Below are 19,449 nucleotides of genomic sequence, written 5' to 3'. Positions count from 1 at the left end.
TGAGAGTGTGGCGCAGACCCCACAAAGCCGTGGACCCAAGTTGTCAACAAGACAATGTTCAAGCTGTTGGTGTCTCCATAACGGTGTGGGCTGTGTTTACAGAGAATGGGCTGGGCCAACTCAGCCGATCATTGACTGGAAATGGTTATGTTCGTCTGCTTAGAGACCATATCCAGCCGTTCATAGACTTCATGTACCCAAACAACAATGCAACTTTTATAGATGACGTGCGCCATGACACTGGGTCATAACTGTTAGCGGTTGGTTTGAAGAACGTTATGGACAGTTAGTGCGATTGATTTGGCCACCAATATCGCCCGACGAGAATCCCATTGACCATTAATGGTAAATAATGGAGAGGTGTGTTCGTTCACAAAATTCTGCACCGGCAACATTTTTGCACTTTTATATGGTTATAGAGACAGCATTCTCAATATTTCTGCAGGGGACTTCCAACGACTTGTTGAGCCCTTGCTATGGCAAGATGCTGCGCTACGGCGAGCAAAAGGAGATCTGACACGATATTACGAGGTATGCCACGACTATTGTCACGTCTTTCTATGCCTTCACTTCACAAGACGCTACGGAGAGATTTGGCATTTAATCCACTATACTGGCACAAAGACTGGTGATGAGGTATTGTACGCCACCACCTCTTCTCTCGTTGATGAGCAAACACTAGCACTGAAGGGTTTCCACCACCAGTATTCGAATCGCTGTTTCTCCGAGTCGAGCGCCACTACACAAGCCTGAATTGAAGGCCTCGAGTACGAAAGCGGGATAATGATGAGTGAACTGGTGGCAAATGCAAATGGCTCTGAGCACTATGGGACTTAACTTCCGAGGTCATCAGTCCCCTGGAACTTTGAACTACTTAAACCTAACTAACCTAAGGACGTCACACACATACATGCCCGAGGGAGGATTCGAACCTGCGACCGTAGAGTTCGCTCGATTCCAGACTGTAGCGCCTAGAACCGCTCGGCCACCTCGTCCGGCTTGAGTGAAGTGGTAATGTTTTAGTTATACACGAGCTGTAGTCATAAAGTTTTAATTACGACCTCGAAAAAGTAAGGCTACTCAATTAATATTTTGATTGTTTACTGGTACATTTCAGCAGGCCTGGCAAATACTGAAATCTCTGTGCCACAGTACCGTGGCACGTCGCTGGAGGAAGGAAAACAAAATGACGGATATCACTGAAAGAGTGGAGTATCATACGGAAATTCGTTTTCGGCCGCAGTTGTGTCACGCAAATCCAGATGATTTTTTTTAACCTCGCGGATTGTCTTGAGACAGCTGTGATACTTCCGTCGCTGCGGAAAACGAATTTCCACAGGATACACCACTGTTTCAGTGGTCTCCGTTATTTTGTTTTGCGTCCTCTAGCAGCTTGCTACGGTACTCTGGCGCCGGGATTTCAGTGTTTGCCAGAGCTGCACGTATGTACCAATAAACAAACAAAATATTAATTACGTAGCTTCACTCTTTTGAGGTGATAATTAAATCTTCATGACCTTCCCTCCTGAAAAGTGACGCGCTGGCTCACAAGTAGCAAGTGCCCACTGGGTGGGTGAGGGTGTTTATCAGCAGACTGCTCGTTGAAATGAGAGGGCAGTGCAGTGACGTGCAGGACGGTCGTAGTGGTTCCTTGCCAGAACGTTTAGAGCCTAGAAAGCCACAGTCACAGTTATCAGTTCCATAAACCAGCTGCTGTCACTGCATGTTTTGTTAACGAAATCCGGTGATTATCAGGTACTCCAGTTACCATGGGGACGTCACTAACAATTTCATAATGTTGATGTGTTCCTTTCTTATAAACAAGGGATTTGGCACAAACTATCATTGTAACCCTGTAGTTAATAGGATTTGTATATTTAGAGAAAGCTTCCGACATGGTTGACTGGAACGTGGGCTCTTAAACCCTTATGGTAGCAGGTGTAAAATATAAGGAGCGGAAGCTTATCCACAGTTTGTAGGGAAACGAGACTGCCTTTTTAGGTGTCGAAGGACATGAAAGGGAAGCATTGGTTGAGAAGGGAGAGAGACAGGGTTGCAGCCTATCCCCGATGTCATTCAATCTGCCACCTGGACAACCAGTAAAAGAAACCAAGCAGAAATGTGGAAAGGGAATCAAACTTTACGGCGAAGAACTAAAAGCTTTGACATTTCCAGGTGACATTGTAATTCTAACACAAAGGGAAAGGACCTGGAAGAGCAGCTGAATGGAGTGGGAAATGTCTTGGAAAGATATTATCAGATGAACGTAAAGAAAATAAAACAAAGCAATTGACTGTAGCCGAATTAAGTGAGACGGTGCTGAGGAAAATTAGATTTGGAGATGAGATACTAAAAGTAACATTTGGGCAGAAAAATAATTGACGATGGTCGAAACAGATAGAATATAGAATGCAGATTGGCAATTAGCAGGAATAGCGTTACAGAAGAAGAGAAGTTTGTTAATTTTTAAAATACATTTAAAGGCTACAAAGTCTTTTCTGAAGGTATTTCTCTATAGCGTATCTTGTACAGAAGTAATTCGTTGACGACAAATACTACGGAGAAGAAGAGTACAAAAGCTTATGAAATGTGTTGCTGCAGGAGAACACTGAAGATTAGCTGGTTGGATCGAATAACTAATGAAGACGTACTTAATCGAACTGGGGAGTAAAGAAATTTATGGCGTAATGTGATTAAAAAGAGGGTTCGACCGATAGGACACACTTTGAGCTTCAAAGAATCACCAATTCTCTGATTCAATTAGGTGTAGTTTGCAACAGTTATGCAGAAATGAAGAGACTTGCACGGAATAGAATAGCGTGCGGAGTTTTGTCAAACCGTCGGATGGAAGATCACAACAACAACAATAAACCTAATGAGTCTCTAATCATCGGGAGCTGCGTGGAGGCTAATATAGGCCGATGTTTCTGAGTGTCTTGTTGCCTGTTTCAAAGACCATTCCCAGAGAAAGTGTTTTCTTATAAAGGCCTCCAAACATTTCTGGAACCAGTTGCCTTCTGTTTTAGTCTTCAGTTTTTATTTTCCATTACCGGTTTCGGATCGTCTGGCGATTCATCTTCGGGTAGTACATATTTACTGCATGCATGCAGCACTGTGGGGTCGTTCATCCGTGGCGAGATGTAAACACGAAACATGTAAGTACAGAATGTGGCGGGATATATTCACATTATGAGATCTGTTTAGTGGCATCACTTACAGTTATAAGTGGCTATCGGTTTGTTCTTAGTGCACACATTATTCTGGGAAACACAACGAATGTTTTCCAGTGAAGTTAAGTTTACAGCACTTCACGAACTTAGCCACAGCTATAGTATTGATTATTCGGAGTGTTTCTGTTATGGATATGTTGGTGTAGAGGTTACCAGTGTCAAGGGATGTAAACTTCGCTGTACTGCTTATGGTAGTATCTATGATTCTATCAGTCAGTTCATATTTTTTTTTTTTTTTTCAAAGTAGTTGGTTGTAAATATCTACTATTTATAAGAACTTCATGAAGTATTTTAGTCATTTTTGATCCACTGCTGCGTACTGAGTTGACTAATGAACATATAAGATGCCCTTGTTTGTGAATTCTGGACTATGATCTGGGATATGGAGTTGTAGCGTTCATTGTTATGCAGTGTTTGGTTCCTTGGATGTTACGAGAAAATTGCAGCTTTCCATCAGTTTTTTTTTTATTTTAGCTTGGTATTTTGGGGTAGAATCAGATTCTATTTTAATCAAAATATCCACGGGTGTACTGCCGGTCTACAGTGTCCAACGGGCACAATATTTCGGCGATCATACATGTCGCCATCATCAGGTGAACTGACGAACTGAGCTCCTGTGAACGTGCCGGTGCGGCAATAAATATGCACCTTCTGATGATGAATCGTTAGGTGATTCGAAACCAGTAATAGGAAACAAACATTGAAGACTAACACAAAAAACGACTTGGTACATTAATTTCTGGAAACCTTTATTCATCACAGTCGCAGTGTTCCACGTCGATAATGGATAAAAGTTTTATTTTGTTATGTATCTGCAGATAATGCTAGGCAACACCAAACAATTCAGTCAATTGAATTAAGGATATGCGCAGATGCTGTATCCTAGAGCACTGGTAACGCCATGGGTTTAGAGCCGTACGAATATACACAAAGAGGGAGAACCACCCCGTCCGATAGTGTTGAACACTTTAAGTATGTAGCGCCAAGACGACGCCACGACACCGGTGACAACATGGAAAAATTTCATCAAGTTAATTAAACAAGACAATATTTTCGTAAAATTTTTTGTAGGGAGCACATTGTGCTCATGTGGGAGCGATCTAGATGGTTGTAAAACAATAAACTGGTAGCCAAGATCGCAGGAATTCTTTTTATTCCATGATTACCGGTTTCGGCGACACTAAAGCCGCCATCATCGGATCTTAGGACACATACAGGTTACAACATCAAGGCAAACAATGGTGATATTAATAGTTGCCTATAATATGCAGGCCTTACAAAATTGTCGTAAGTAGCACATCTCTCATGGACGCCTATATGCTACTCACGACAATTTTGTAAGGCCTACGTGTTATAGGCAGCTATTAGTATCACCATTGTTTGCCCTAATGTTGTAACCTGTATGTGTCCTAAGATCCGATGATGGCAGCTTTAGTTTCGCCGAAACCGATAATCATGGAATAAAAAGAATTCCTGCGATCTTGACTACCAGTTTATTGTTTTACAAAAAATTTTTTGTTTTACGTGTTTCATGTTTTCATGTCAGTATGTATTTTATACGTATATAGTATTTCGATTTAGCCTCTGACCATTTGTATTCCTAGTGCTCCTGTTGTTTTCGTTTTGTTTATTAACTTACGTTGGCAGAACAATTAACTCTGGTAAATAGCAGTGTAAATTTTTTCCACAGCTTGTCCAAATCATTGTTAAATGCATATGTGTATATTTTTAAGAGTATTTGTCCCCCTACAACACTGATAATTGTTAATGTTGTAATATTGTTCTTCCATTTTTTCCTTTAAAATACGAAAACCTACTCTAAAATATATTACGTGCATGTTAATCACAGTTAGCTTCTAAAGTCCTCTGTTATAATTGTACCGCTACTATGTGATCAGTTTATGTTTTGTAACATACGTCAACTATTTGCCTTTTAAGTTGCTAAATGGCTGTATGTTGCCGAGAACCAAATAATTAAATAATCTTAACAGTAATAGACAGTGAGGAAAATGATACCATCCAGAGTAGCAAAAGTAGTAGCTGAAACGAGACACTGCCCAACGTCAGCCAGCTGCGATCAAATAAATCGTAATAGCACGTTTCGTTTCCATGTAAATAGAGCTCCATTACAGATTCAAGAGAAGGCAAAACCTAGTTGACAAACAAAATCTGAAAAAGTGAAAATGAGTGTAAGGAGAGCAATGAGAGAGGCGTTAAATGACTTTGAAAGTAAAACTTTGTCAGTCGATCTGACTAAAAACGCTAAGACGTTTTGGTTTTACGTAAAATCGTAACTGGTTCGAAATCACCCCTTGAATCACTCAGTAATCGTACTGGCACCGAAAGGCAAGGTAACAAACAGAAGGCCCAAATACCGAATTCGGTTTTTCACCGCGGAAAATCTTAATACGGTCCCTTCATTCAATAATCGTACAAATGTCGAAATGGCAGATATTTAGATAATCGGTCGCGGAATAGAAAATCAGCTATAACCGCTTAGTAGTGGAAAGGCATCAGTACCAGATGAGATACCTGTAAGATTCTACAAAGATTATGCGAAAGTACTTGCTGCCCGTCTGCCAGCAGTTTATCGTAGTTCGCTCGAGCAACGAAGTGTATCTAGCGACTGAAAAAAAAGCGCAGGTCATTCCCGTTTTCAAGACGACTCGTATGAGAGATGAACATAACTATAGGCCATTAACGTTGACGTAAGTCTGTTGCAGAATTATGGTACATGTTTTATGCTGAAGAATTTGACGGTTTAGGAGAACGAAAATCTCGTCTATAAAAGTAAACATGGTTACTGCAAACAGAGATTTTTGCGAAACTCATCTCGCTCTGTTCCTTCATGAGGTCTGTGGCGCCGTAGACAACGGCGCTCAGCTTGATGCCGTGTTCCTTGAGTTCAGGAAGACATTTGACTGGCGTTTACTGAAAAAATACGAGCTTATTCAGTATCGGTCCAAATTTGCAGGTAGATTCAAGACTTACTTGCAGACAGAACTCAACACATCGACCTTAACGGAACAAAAACGACAGACATATAGATAATTTCCAGGGCACTTTAAGAAAGTGAGTAGAACTGTGACTGTTTACAGTGTATTTAAATGATCAAGGAGAAAGCTTCGAAAGCTCGTTAAGACTGTTCATATCTACATCTACATGGATACTCTGCAAATCACATTTAAGTGCCTGACAGAGAGTTCATCAACCATCTTCACAATTCTCTATTATTCCAATCTCGTATAGTGCTCGGAAAGAATGAACACCTATATCTTTCCGTACGAGCTCTGATTTCCCTTATTTTATCGTGGTGATCGTTCCTCCCTATGTAGGTCGGTGTCAACAAAATATTTTTGCATTCGGAGGAGAAAGTTGGTGATTGGAATTTCGTGAGAAGATTCCGTCGCAACGAAAAACGTATTCGTTTTAATGATTTCCAGCCCAAATCCTGTATCATTTCTGCCACACTCTCTCCCGTATTTCGCGATAATACAAAACGTGCTGCCTTTCTTTCCACTTTTTCGATGTACTCCGTCAGTCCTATCTGGTATGGATCCCACATCGCGCAGCAGTATTCTAAAAGAGGACGGCCAAGCCTAGTGTAGACAGTCTCATTAGTAGGTCTGTTAAATTTTCTAAGTGTCCTTCCAATAAAACCCAGTCTTTGCTTAGCCTTCCCCAAAACATTTTCTATGTGTTTTTTCCAATTTAAGTTGTTCTTCATTGTAATACCTAGGTACTTCGTTGAATTTACGGCTTTTAGATTAGACTGATTTATCGTGTAACCGAAGTTTAACGAGTTGCTTTTATCACTCATGTGGATGACCTCACACTTTTCGTTAATTAGGGTCAACTGCCAATTTTCGCACCATTCAGATATTTTTTCTAAATCGTTTTGCAGTTTGTTTTGATCTTCTGATGACTTTATTAGTCGATAAACGACAGCGTCATCTGCAAACAACCTAAGACGGCTTCTCAGATTGTCTCCCAAATCGTTTATATAGATAAGGAACAGCAAAGGGCCTGTAACACTACCTTGGGGAACGCCTGAAATCACTCCTGTTTTATTCGATGACTTTCCGTCAATTACTACGAACTGTGACCTCTCTGACAGGAAATCGCAAATCCAGTCACATAACTGAGACGATATTACATAAGCAGGCAATTTCACTACGAGCCGCTTTTCTGGTACAGTGTCAAAAGCCTTCCGGAAATCCAAGAATACGGAATCGATGTGAAACCCCTTGTCAATAGCACTGAACACTTCATGTGAATAAAGAGCTAGAACAGATGATATTATGGTACATAAGAAAGTAGAAACGCCAGAAGACAATATGAGTTTGTAGCACGACCTGCAGAGGATTTACGAACGTTACAGGCTCCGGCTGTTGATCCTAAATGTAAATAAATGTAACGCACTAAGCTTACATAGAAAAAGAAATTCAGTAATGCATAAGTACACTACTGATGAAAAATTACTGAGGACTGTACCTGCCGTAAAATATCTAGGAGCAACTATAGAAAATGGCTCTGAGCACTATGGCACCTAACATCTGAGGTCATCAGTCCCCTAGAACTTAGAACTACTTAAACCTAACTAACCTAAGGAGATCACACACAGCCATGCCCGAGGCAGGATTCGAACCTGCGACCGTAGCGGTCACGCTCTTCCAGACTGAAACGCCTAGAACCGCTCGGCCACACCGGCCGGCAGCAACTATAGAGAGCGACCTTATGAGGAATGACTGCATAAAACGAATAGTAAGAAAAGCAGATGCCAGACCTAGAGCCATAGGAAGAATCTTAAGGAAACGTAACTCATCCATTGCAGAAGTGGCTTATAGGGCGCTTGTTCCAGTGATTCTTGAGTGTTGTTCATCAATATGGGATCCTTACCAGTTAAGAATGATACAGAGAAGGTCCAGTGAAGAGCGGGGCGATTCGGCACGAGGTCGTTTGGTCGGCACGAGAGCGTTACAGAGATACCTAACAAACTCCAGTGGCAGACGTCACGAAGCGGTTTACTATTGAAACTTCGAGAGAGCAATTCAAGGGGAAGAGTGGTACAACATATTACTTCCTCCCACGTACATCTCGCGAAATAGTCACGACCAAAAAATTATAGCTAATTCAGAGGCTTACCGACAATCATTCTTCCCAGGTTCTATTCGCGAGTGGAACAGGGTAGCGGGGATCAGTTAGCGGTACCAGAAGTACCTTCCGCTGGACATCGTCAGGTGGGTTGCAGAGTATTGAAGTAGATTTCCAGACAGGTGATAAAATCACCAAGTGATCACTTGTTGAGATGTCGCTACCCTTCGTTCCAAAGCAAAGACTGTCGTTACATAAACGGGAAGTGATAACGGCTGTCGTTCTGTTGACTAGAATTCCCGTGTGAACCTGCCAAAATAGTCGAGAGCTTCTGAACGACTGCTGGTTAGATTGAAGCGCGCGCACCTAGTGCCAACGGAGCGGGAACTCCGCAGCCTCCTCAAGGTGACCGCCGCGCTCTCTGTGGGAATGAAAGGGCGTCGCTGATCCGGCAAGGAAGGGCAGCCGTATTTACGGTCCGGGAAACTCGAGAATATACGGAGAGACCGGCAAGACTCGTGGTAATTCCCAGTGCTGGGATTACAACACGGCGCGCCCTGTTTACAGCTTTACGGGCTCCTTGAATGATGCCGAGTAATCAACAAAACCGTCAGGGGGTCACGATTTGTGTGAAGGTCCGACAATAAAGCGTAGGATCCAAGCAAGCGGTCTCGGCCGCTCAGTGTTGCCATCAACAACAGGCTGCGCTGCCTGTGGATAGCGACCACTGGTAGATTCTGTACCGATATTTCCAAGCTTATAATTTTTCTTTGAAGTAGATGAGCCTGCTCTAAAAATACAATGGCTGGCAAAAAGAATGAAGCATCCAGAAGCCACTGCCGGTCGTCAATATGACTACGACTTGTGGCAAGCAGAACGGCCACCAGAATGCGTTATTGATGTTGATGTTTAGTGTTGTTTTCAGGACTGACAGGGTATACAAGGAGAGTGAACAGCTTCAGATATTAAATGATCACCGTGAAGAACACAGAGATGCTGCTTACTCGCGTCAGACAGCGTCATCAGTCCTGAGAGGGATTGAAAGGGGCGCCATTGTGGCTCTCCATTTGACCGGCTGTTCGAATAGGGCAATACCCAGATTTATGGGGCATTCAGATGTGACGATGACTCCATATTAGAAAGTATGGGAATGTGTGAGCAGGCTTAGTATTCGTCAAGATTGCGGTCAATCACATTGGACCATCACAAGGGAGGATCGCCTTTTCTATATCTACATAGACACTATACAAGCCACCGTGCGGTGTATGGCGGAGGGTACCGCGTACCAATACTATTCATTTCCTTTCCTGTTCCATTCGCACATAGAGAGAGGGGCCTGTCTAAAAGCCTTCGTACGAGCCCTAAATTCTCGTATCTTTACTTTGTGGTTCTTACGCGAAAAGTACGCTGGCGGCAGTAGAATCGTTCTGCAGTCGGCCTCAAATGCCGATTTTCTAAATTTCCGCAAATAGTACCATGCGAAAAGAGCGTCGTCTTCCCACCAGCGTTTACCATTTGAGTTCACGAGGCATATCCGGAATACTTGCGTGCTTATGGAACCTACTGGTAACAAATCTGCCTGCACACCTCTGAGTTGCTTCGACGTTTTCTCTAATCTTACTCCAACAGTACTCCAGAAAGGGTCGCACTAGCATTCTATAAGCCATCTCCTACATGGATGGGCAACATATCCCCAAAATTCTTCCAATCATACGAAGTCGAGCACTCATTTTTCCTATTACCAACCTGATGTGCTCATTCCGTTTCATATCGCTTTGCAGTCCTATGCGTAGACATTTAATCCATCTGATTGTGTCAAGTAGCACCCCATTAATGCTTTATTCGAACGTCACAAGTTTGGTTTTTCTATTCGTCTGCCTTAACTCTACTTTTTTTTTTTTTTTTACTTTTAGAGATACCTGTCATTTAGCAAACCAACTAGAAATTTTGTCTGAGTCATCTTCTGTACTCTTCCAGACACTCAGCGAAGATACCTTTCCATACCCCACAGCGTCATCAGCAAACAGCAGCAAATTGCTGCCGTCTCTGTCCGTCAGATCATTTGTGTATGCAGGGCGAATCTCCTACAACTTGCATCGCAAATATTGCGGAAATGGAAAGTTCTATTGATGTGCCGTTTTCACGGAATGGACTGCTAGTCAGGGGCTCGTATTGTTAGCCAATAAACAGACCGTAATAATACTTAGAAAGTGTATTTTTTGTGCAAACATACACTTTTTAAATGGAGAAATGCCTATTGACAATAACAAACTTAAAGTAGGGTAAATTAGAATGTCAGTGATGTTTCTTGCAGGACTCTAATGCCAGGCATTTACAAGCTCTCGTATTTTGAAAAGTTCCCACGCTGACATTTGTACAATACGTAGCACATGCTAAGGAACAACACAAGTGCATATCTAGTTATGTGGAGTCTCACGAGTAAGAAGACAATTGACCGTCGCAGGCTGTGTTCAAAATGACCACTGACTGCGGAGATAAACGCTTCCAGTCTGGTATGGAACGACTGGCGCATACGTGCTAGCATTGCAGCGGATATGTCCGAGCAGGCTGCAGCAATATGTCATTGCATACTACAGGATGCAGTTGGTATGTCCTTTTAGACAGCGTCTTTTAGCGTCCCCCACAGAAAAAAACTCTACAGGCGTCAAATTCGGGGAACGTGCCAGCCAAGGTACAGGTCCTCTGTGCCCAATACAACGATTTGGAAGCAATTCGTGAAGACACGCTGTAGTACTTCATGCACTATGGGGCTGCACAGCCACATGTTGGTGCAACAGGTTCCTCCTAGTATGAGGAGGCATGTCTTCTAGCATCCGTGGAAGATGATCGGTTAGGAGACTGCGATACTTGTGGGCGTTCAGTGTTCCGTCTAGGAAAAACGGGCCTATGAGCTATTAGTTCACTACCCCACACCACATATTTACATTACATGAACGCTGAGGTTCCACCCGACGAAGCCAAAGGTGACTGTCAGCAGATACATGATATATCTGGAGTATCCTGTCTTAACGCTTATGACAAAAGTTAACACGATTCTCATAATCGTATCCATGCAGCTCTTAATGGAGAGAAATGTAATAGGGATGGAACCTATATCGATGGACAATGCATAGACATCTGCATGAACCATGCCACTTTGTCGTGCGGTTCCGCGGGCGCTAACGTGCGAATCAACTGTTACAACAGCAAGAACATTAATTTCCTCTCTTCCCCTCTCCTGTCGTCAGTTGTTTCTTTCTGTTACGTTGTTTAGGTGTTGCACTGCCACTCTCACGTAACTGTTTGAAGAGACTGATGAACAATTGCCAAGATGGTTGACGTCTATTGGGATACCTTGCCGCATACGCCGTACAAGGATGAACAGCATTCTTCCTACGCTCTCCGTACACCATGAACATGTAGGCTTCTTGTGCATTGATAAATCCCATCGCCCAGTCACGACCTACTGCTTGGACTGTTACATATAATTGACTGGCAAGTCGCAATGCTCTCATAGAACATACAAGCGCACTGCAAACAAACAAACGAGTGTCGGTGCTGCAGATTTTCGAAATACGATATCTCGTAAACGATGCGCACTCTAATCCTGCAGCAAATACCGCTGACATTCTGCGTTCCCCTACTTTAAGTCTGTTAATGTCAACGGGCATTGTTCCATTTCAAAAAAAAGTGTATGTTGGCCAAAATACACTTTCTAAGTCTTATTAGAATCTGTTTATTGGCTAAAAATACGAACCACTGACTGTCAATCCATTATGTAGCACTCCCCATTTTCGTAATATTTGCGGTAAAAGTTTTAGGTGATTCAGCCTGTATGGTCAGTAAGAGTGGTCCTATCACACTTCCTTGGGGCACTGTTAACAATACGCTCGTCTCTGACGTACAGTCGCCGTCGAGGACAAGGAACTGGGTTCTATCACGTAAAAAGTGTTCGAGTCACTCACATATAAGGGAATCTGAACCTTCTGCTCGGATCTTCGTCAAAAGTTTGCAGTGGGGCACCGTTTCAAACGCACTCCGGAAATGTAGGAATATGTAATCTGCCTGTTTCCCTCCATCCATCGTCTGTAGCATATCACGTGAGAAAAGGGCAGTCTGAGTTTTGCACGAGCGATGATTTCTAAATCAGTGCTGATTTGTGGACACAAACTTTTCTCTTTCAAGAAAATGTATTACATTCGAACTCAAAATTTGTTCAAGAATTCTGCTGGAAACCGATGTTAAGGATATTGGTCTGCAATTATGTAGGTCAATTCTCTGGCCTTTCTTGTGTACACGAATCACGTGTGAGTTTTTCCATTCGCTTGGGACTTTCCGCTGGGCGAGAGATTCGCGATAAATACAGGCTAGATAAGTGGCCAATGTTGCAGCGTACTACTCTCTGTAAAACCAAACTGGGATTCCATCTGGACCTGGCAGTTTATTTGATTTCAGCTTTTACTCTGCGCCACGGATGCCTATTTCTGTGTCATCCACGTGGGAATCTGCACGACAGTCAAACGACGGTATGTTTGTACGATCCTCCTACGAGAATGGTTTCTTAAACGTGAAATTTTAAGACTTCTCCTTTCCTTCTGCTGTCTTTTATTGCATTCCCAGACTGGTTGAAAAGTAAGTGGATGAAGACCTTCGACGCACTTAATGAGTTTAGGTGCGATAGAATTTTTCGGGCTCTCAGTAAGACCTTTCGCTAAGGTTTGGTGGTGGAAGTTGTTGCATACCGTTCTGTGCATCAAGTACAACTTTTTATCTGCCCCTGCCATCCGAGAACAAGTAATGGACCCCCCGGATAATTTCGTGTTCACCCACACTATTAGTCGGAGACTAGCAGAAGGCGGACTAGAGAATTGCTGACCCATGCCTATGCTGCCGGTAACACGACCATACAAAAACAGCTGCGTTTGCAGGGGTGCCTTAATCGAGATGCATGGACTGCTGATGAATGTCCTCGTACAGTGTTCAGCGATGAACCGTGGTTCTCCACTACCCCAGGTGACCATAGCGGGCGAGTATGGCGGGGACTTGGAGAGACGTCCCATTCTTCAAATGTTTTGAAGAGGCACAGCGATGTTACTCCTGGCGTGTCGGTATGGAAGGCCATAAGGTATGATTTCAGGTCACAGCTGGTAGTGAGTGAGGGAACGCTCACGACACAATGATACGTCATGGACATCGTGTGCCTTCATGTGTTACCTCCCATACGACTACAGTGTGGTTGAGCGTTGAAGCGCCCACTTCCAGAACGAGTAGGGCCCCCGGTCCCAGTTCGGATTTACGACGAGAGCCGGTGTGCCGGCCAGTCTGGATGATGGCTTCAGGCGGTTTCCTACATCACACTAGATTAATACCGGGCTGGAACACACGTCCCGCCTAAGATGTACGTTAGCAAACAGTTACAACACTACGGTCGCAGGTTCGAATCCTGCCTCGGGCTTGGATGTGTGTCATGTCGTTAGGTTAGTTAGGTTTAAGTAGTTCTAAGTTCTAGGGGACTGATGACCATAGATGTTAAGTCCCATAGTGCTCAGAGCCATTTGAACCATTTTGAACTTGCATTTTACTCTAAATGCAAACATATGGCTTACAGTGATTCCGTCCTGGAGGCGGGCGGCGGGGGGTGGGTAGGAGACTGATGGCATTAGATGTTTAGTGTCCTTAAACGCATAGCGAGCTGCAGCAGCAACATTGTCGTGGTGCCATTATTCGATAGGGTGATGCTCGTCTACCATAGCACTTGTTTCTATGACCTGACTGCATGATGGTAATGTTCTCGCGCGGCCAGCAAGATCCAAGATCTGTCCCAAATGTGGGCGACCAATCCGGACATCATCTCCATTCAAGCACCAATATCCAGCATATTAAGTACCAGTTGTGGGTCAACTTGCCACATGAGAGGATACAACAGCTTTCTGGTATCCTTCCCAAACGAAACAGGGCCAGGGGAAGCGCAACGTCATACTGATAAGTAGTCTCATATTGATAGGTAGTTCTTCGTGAATTAGACTCGGTTTTGTAGTGATCGAAATATCATCATATGCCCTCTCACACCATGAAGTTTCGTTTCATTTATTGTTCCCTTGCTGACAGCTTCATTTCATATTTTCAGGCAGTGTTTTAGAAACAAAATTGGTGCTTTGTAGCGAACCTTCTTGAAATTAAATCCATGAAAGAATTGGTACTTGAACCTTATACCGGCTGGTCACATTCCTATCTCCCCTCGTGCACACTGAACACATCTACATATCCTAGAATTACGCTATGCACTCTCCCTTACTACAACAATACTATTCTCTCGTCCGTTTTTCAGTCCTAACACGCTTCCACGTCTGTACCGACAGATTCTACCAACCCTAAACCTACACACATTCCATATCCTCCTCCCTCCCCCCCCCCCCCGAAAACTCCATCTCGACAATGTAATCTGGCCCTACATCCTATTTGCTATAACTCTATCCCTATCTGTCGCACCCCACATCAAGGTTCGTCCTTCCCTCTAAATCCTTTCCTGCTCCTTTCACCTTCATACTTTGGCCCTGTCTCAACCTCTTATTACCTTTCTGTATTATCGGCGTCCACACCAGCAGCTACCCTCATCGCCACAGATACAACCCAATACACCTATGCGTAAAACATCACTCCACCTAATGCTTCTCTCCCCTAAATATTCTCACCCCACCTTTAGTGAGGCTTGTCGGTCGGTCGCTCCGTATAATCACGAGCCTCCTGAGCGCACATAAATGACTGCCGTTCCCTGGCGGATCAGTGCTGCCCTTCAAGCAGAGAGTGGAGCGGTCACCTTGAGGAGGATGCACAGTGTCCACTGCAGCTGCCCGCCGGACTTCCGTACTTACTAGCTGTACACGAATCTAACAAAAAGCAGTTCACACGTTTTATTCCATCCTGGCGGGAGCGGAGAGGAATGGGGAATCATTCTAACGGCCAATAAGAGGCGCAGATGAGGACTGGCATAAGCAACTTTGACAAAGGATGGAGTGTTATGCGACGGCGTACTCGGAATACCTCGGAAATTGCGAAGCTGATCGTGTGTTCGCGTACTACTATCGTGAGCATCTACGGAAATTTGTTGTAGAACGGTGGAACCACGAGTAGGAAAGGTGTTGGATGTCAACTCTTCACACACAACATGAAAGACGAAAGCTTTCCCTCCCTTTGGCAGAACTGACGACCGCATTCAGTGCTCGTGCAGGCACATTTGTTGGGGAGTACATCTTTCAGTAGGCATTGCCGAGCATGAAGGTCCGCAGCAGAAGACGCCTACGTGTACCTACGTTGACCCAACAAAATGGTTCAAATGGCTCTGAGAACTATGGGACTTTACATCTGAGGTCATCAGTTCGCTAGAACTTAGAACTACTTATACCTATCGAGCCCAAGGACATCAGACAAATCCATGCTCGAGGCAGGGTTCGAACCTGCCACGGTAGCGGTCGCGCGGTTCCGGACTGAAGCGCCTAGAAGCGCTCGACCACCGCGGCCGGCTGACCCAACAATTTCGTCGATTACGATCGAGATTTGACTACAGATAATCTGGCCGCATCAATCACGTTTCTCCTTACGCCAGATCGATGGTCGTGTACGTATACTCCGTCATCCAGCGAATGGCTGCAAGAGACATCCGCAATGCCACGGACGCAGGCTGGCGGGGGAGTATTATTCTATGGGAGACATATCCTCCGGGGCCTCGTGGGACCTGTGGTAGTAACCGCAGGCGCCATGATAACTGTGGACTACGTGAACATTATTGCGGACCACCTGCATCGCCACGAGTCTGGCGTCTTTCCCGACGGCGATGACATATTTCAGCAGGATAACTGTCCGTATCACAAGGCCGCAATCGTAATTTGTGGAGACGGACAGTGAAGCCATGCTGATGTAATTGCCATCAGACTCGCCTCATTTGAACGCAGTGGAACACACCCAGGTCGCTCTCAGGCGCCACAGGGGGGGGGGGGGGGGGGGGCAGAGGATGTTCCCCAGAGTATAATACTGCGCCCACAAACCATCGGTCCGTAATTTAAGGGAATTGCGTGACCTGGCGTAGACATGTGGCGCTACATACATCTGGAAAACTGCCATGGACTTGTCGAATCCATGCCACACGAATCCAAAGATGAACCAGCACGCTAGTAAGCATGTGATGATAATGTTTTGGCTCATCGATGAACAATCTGCCAGGGTCTTTCAAAATAGTGCATCTTATATTAGTTCTGTGCAAAGGGGAGGAAATCGGGATAGAAGAATCGAAGCACAATTTCTTACAAAATAAAATTCAAAACTATTGAGCTACTATGTTTATCAAATGAATCACGAAAGCAAACCAATGTTGCCACTTGGCAATAAGTACCTACTGTGTAAAATGTACTTAACTGAGAGAATATAGTTTCTATGGGATTTGTTCATGTTATTCTTCTGCGAGGCAGATGTCGTTAAGACACATACGATCACTTTATATATTAACATTTTTGAACTTTTTGATATTGACTTGTTTAACCAAAAATTATCGCTAGTTGATGTCTCGCTAGTGGAAGCTTTTAGAATCCAGACCCATCTCGCATTTCCAGTTACATGGAGAATTCTGGCGAAATAGCTTCGAGATTTCACGCTAAATTGCGCTACGTACACTTGCTTCTAGACAATATCCATTACGTTTCTGGCCTTCTCGAGATTGCTACTATGATGATAAATAGATCTATCTGTGTACAATGCTATTTGTGAACTTTCTTGGGACGGTGCGGGTGGGGGCATTGCCCTGCCCTGACTCCTCGCTAGATACGAGCATGTATTTTTGGAGTGAACAGTAAGTAGGTACTGATGGCAGTATGACCGATCGAAAGAAATGATTCTTTGAAAGAAATTGGTTGATGCTTCTTTGATTACAACATATAGGTAACATCACGTTATTTGAATGGTTTGGCAGTAAGGTAACTCACGTTATATCAAAGCATTACAGTAAAGAGCCCATCGAAAATGGCGGACGATTATCTGTTGCTAGTAAACAAGACAGGGTTACTGTTTATAACGTACCACAGCGGTGTGAGAAAAGTCCACACAAATAATTTTATGCAGGACATTTGGAGCGAGAAACCATCTGAAATCGGCTTACAAAAACTGCTTGAGATTTTCTAAATCCTTTCCCTCTCTAATGCCTATGCCTTGGTTATTTTGTTAACATTATTGCTTTAAACTTTTCGATTAGCGTAATGGAAGAAAAAAGACTTTTACAAACGTTATGCAGAAACTAGTTACCTTTACAATTCGATCTAAACTTGTCCCCTACAAACGCAGTAATTTCGTACTAGGTCTAAGACGGCCAGGCAAACAAAATTTTGAATTGCCAATTAAATGCTCTTAAAGTGGGAGTAATTTAGGTCAGATTTACATAAACGTCAAATTTAGATTTTTTGGGTGCAAGAACAAGAGATTTTTAACATTCAAAGACGATTTGAAACAAAATCTCGGGCGGTGGGCATGCGCTGCAGCTTAGGTGGCTTTTGCAGGCCAACCTGAGGCTGTTTCGCGACTTGCCAGTCCACAAACGTCCTGTGTCAATTTGTTCGTCTCAACTTCAGCTACACCACTCAGGTACGCTGTGAACAGGTATCGTTTATACCTTATGTCCCTCGGTCTGTAACAGTAAAATAATAGTGTTTGGGAGGTTCCTTGCTTTCCCAAACACGTTACCCTGTCGCTATGAAGTCTACTGGAATTATTTTTGGATTTCTAATCTGAAATGTATTTTCCTGGAGATATTTCATTCTTCTCTTTTCAGGCCTAAACACAACATAATTTATAAGAAAATAAATTTTTCACTCCGAAAAAAGTAAAAGATCTGAAAGGGTTACGCACAGGCAGTCAGATGCAATACGCGAAACGCGTAGCTTTGTGTTGGCATTGCTTTACTGCGTGCTGTATGGCGATTACGCAAATAAAGCAGTCAAAAGGAAATACAGACGCCTAAAACATAAAATTATCAGGAAATGCAAAGTGACAGCATGAATGGCTAGAGGACAAATGCAACGCTGTAGAAACATACATGGCTAGCGGAAAGATTGATACCGCCTGCAGGAAATTTGAAGAGCTCTTCGAAAATAAGCAAGTAGCTGTACGAATAGTAAGGGTTGAGATGGAAAACCGATACTAACTAAAGAAGATAAAACTGAAAGGTGAAAAGAATATATCGAGAGTCTATACAAACCAAACAAACCTGAGGACAATATGATACAAGAAGAAGAGGAAGTAGGTGACGATAAGATGGAAAGTACGGTGGTAGGAGAAGAATTTGACAGCAAACAGAAAGGAATTTGTGAAAACAAGGCCCCTGGAGTAGGCGACATTCCCTCAGAAAAATGGAGAGCTCGAATGACCTGGAAGGGAAGTTGAACGGAAAGAATAGTCTCTTGTTATAATATTATATGATAAACATCTACAAAAGTAGAACAATGGTAAAGGAATGTAGTCGTTTAAATCAGGCGATGCTGAGGGAATTATATTATATTAGGAAATTAGAGACCAAAAGTCGTTGATGAATTCTGCTGTTTGGGCAGCAGAGTAAATGACAATAGCGAAAGCGAAAGTAGAGAGGCTATAAAATCTAGAGTGGCAACAGCAAGAACAGAGTTCTGAAAAACAGAAATTTGTTAACAACTAATATAAATTTAAGTGCAAGAAAGTCTCTTCTGAAAGTACTTGTATGGAGTATGGCCTTGTACGGAAATGGATCGTGGACGATAAGCTGTTGAGACAAAAAGACAACAGTAGCTTTTGAAATGTGGTGCTACAGAACAATCATGAAGATCAGATGGACACATCAAATAAATAATACGGAAGTAGTGAGTGGAACTGAAGAGAAAAGAAATTTATTGCATAACTTCACTAAAGGAAGGAATTGGTTGATAGGACACAAACTGAGGAATCAAGGACGATGACGCAGGGAAATGTGTGCCTGGCGAGCGCGAAGGAGGGAGGTGAGTAAAAAATTGTAGTGTGTGATGTAAATAGCCGGCCGGAGTGGCCGTGCGGTTCTAGGCGCTGCAGTCTGCAACCGATCAGCCGCTACGGTCGCAGGTTCGAATCCTGCCTCGGC

The 19,449-nt window shown here is 43.5% G+C and overlaps 1 protein-coding gene across 1 annotated transcript in view; it reads right to left on the bottom strand.

Annotated features, from left to right (window-relative positions):
• Nucleotides 1-19,449, bottom strand: part of LOC124576936 (peroxidase-like) — a 169,004-nt gene that overhangs the window by 56,160 nt on the left and 93,395 nt on the right. The gene's annotated exons all lie outside the window — the stretch shown is intronic.

This window comes from Schistocerca americana, chromosome 1 (assembly GCF_021461395.2).
Source record: "Schistocerca americana isolate TAMUIC-IGC-003095 chromosome 1, iqSchAmer2.1, whole genome shotgun sequence".
In the NCBI taxonomy this organism is placed as follows: domain Eukaryota; kingdom Metazoa; phylum Arthropoda; class Insecta; order Orthoptera; family Acrididae; genus Schistocerca; species Schistocerca americana.
Note: the sequence above shows the minus strand (reverse complement) of the source record. Positions and strands in the feature narration are given on the sequence as shown.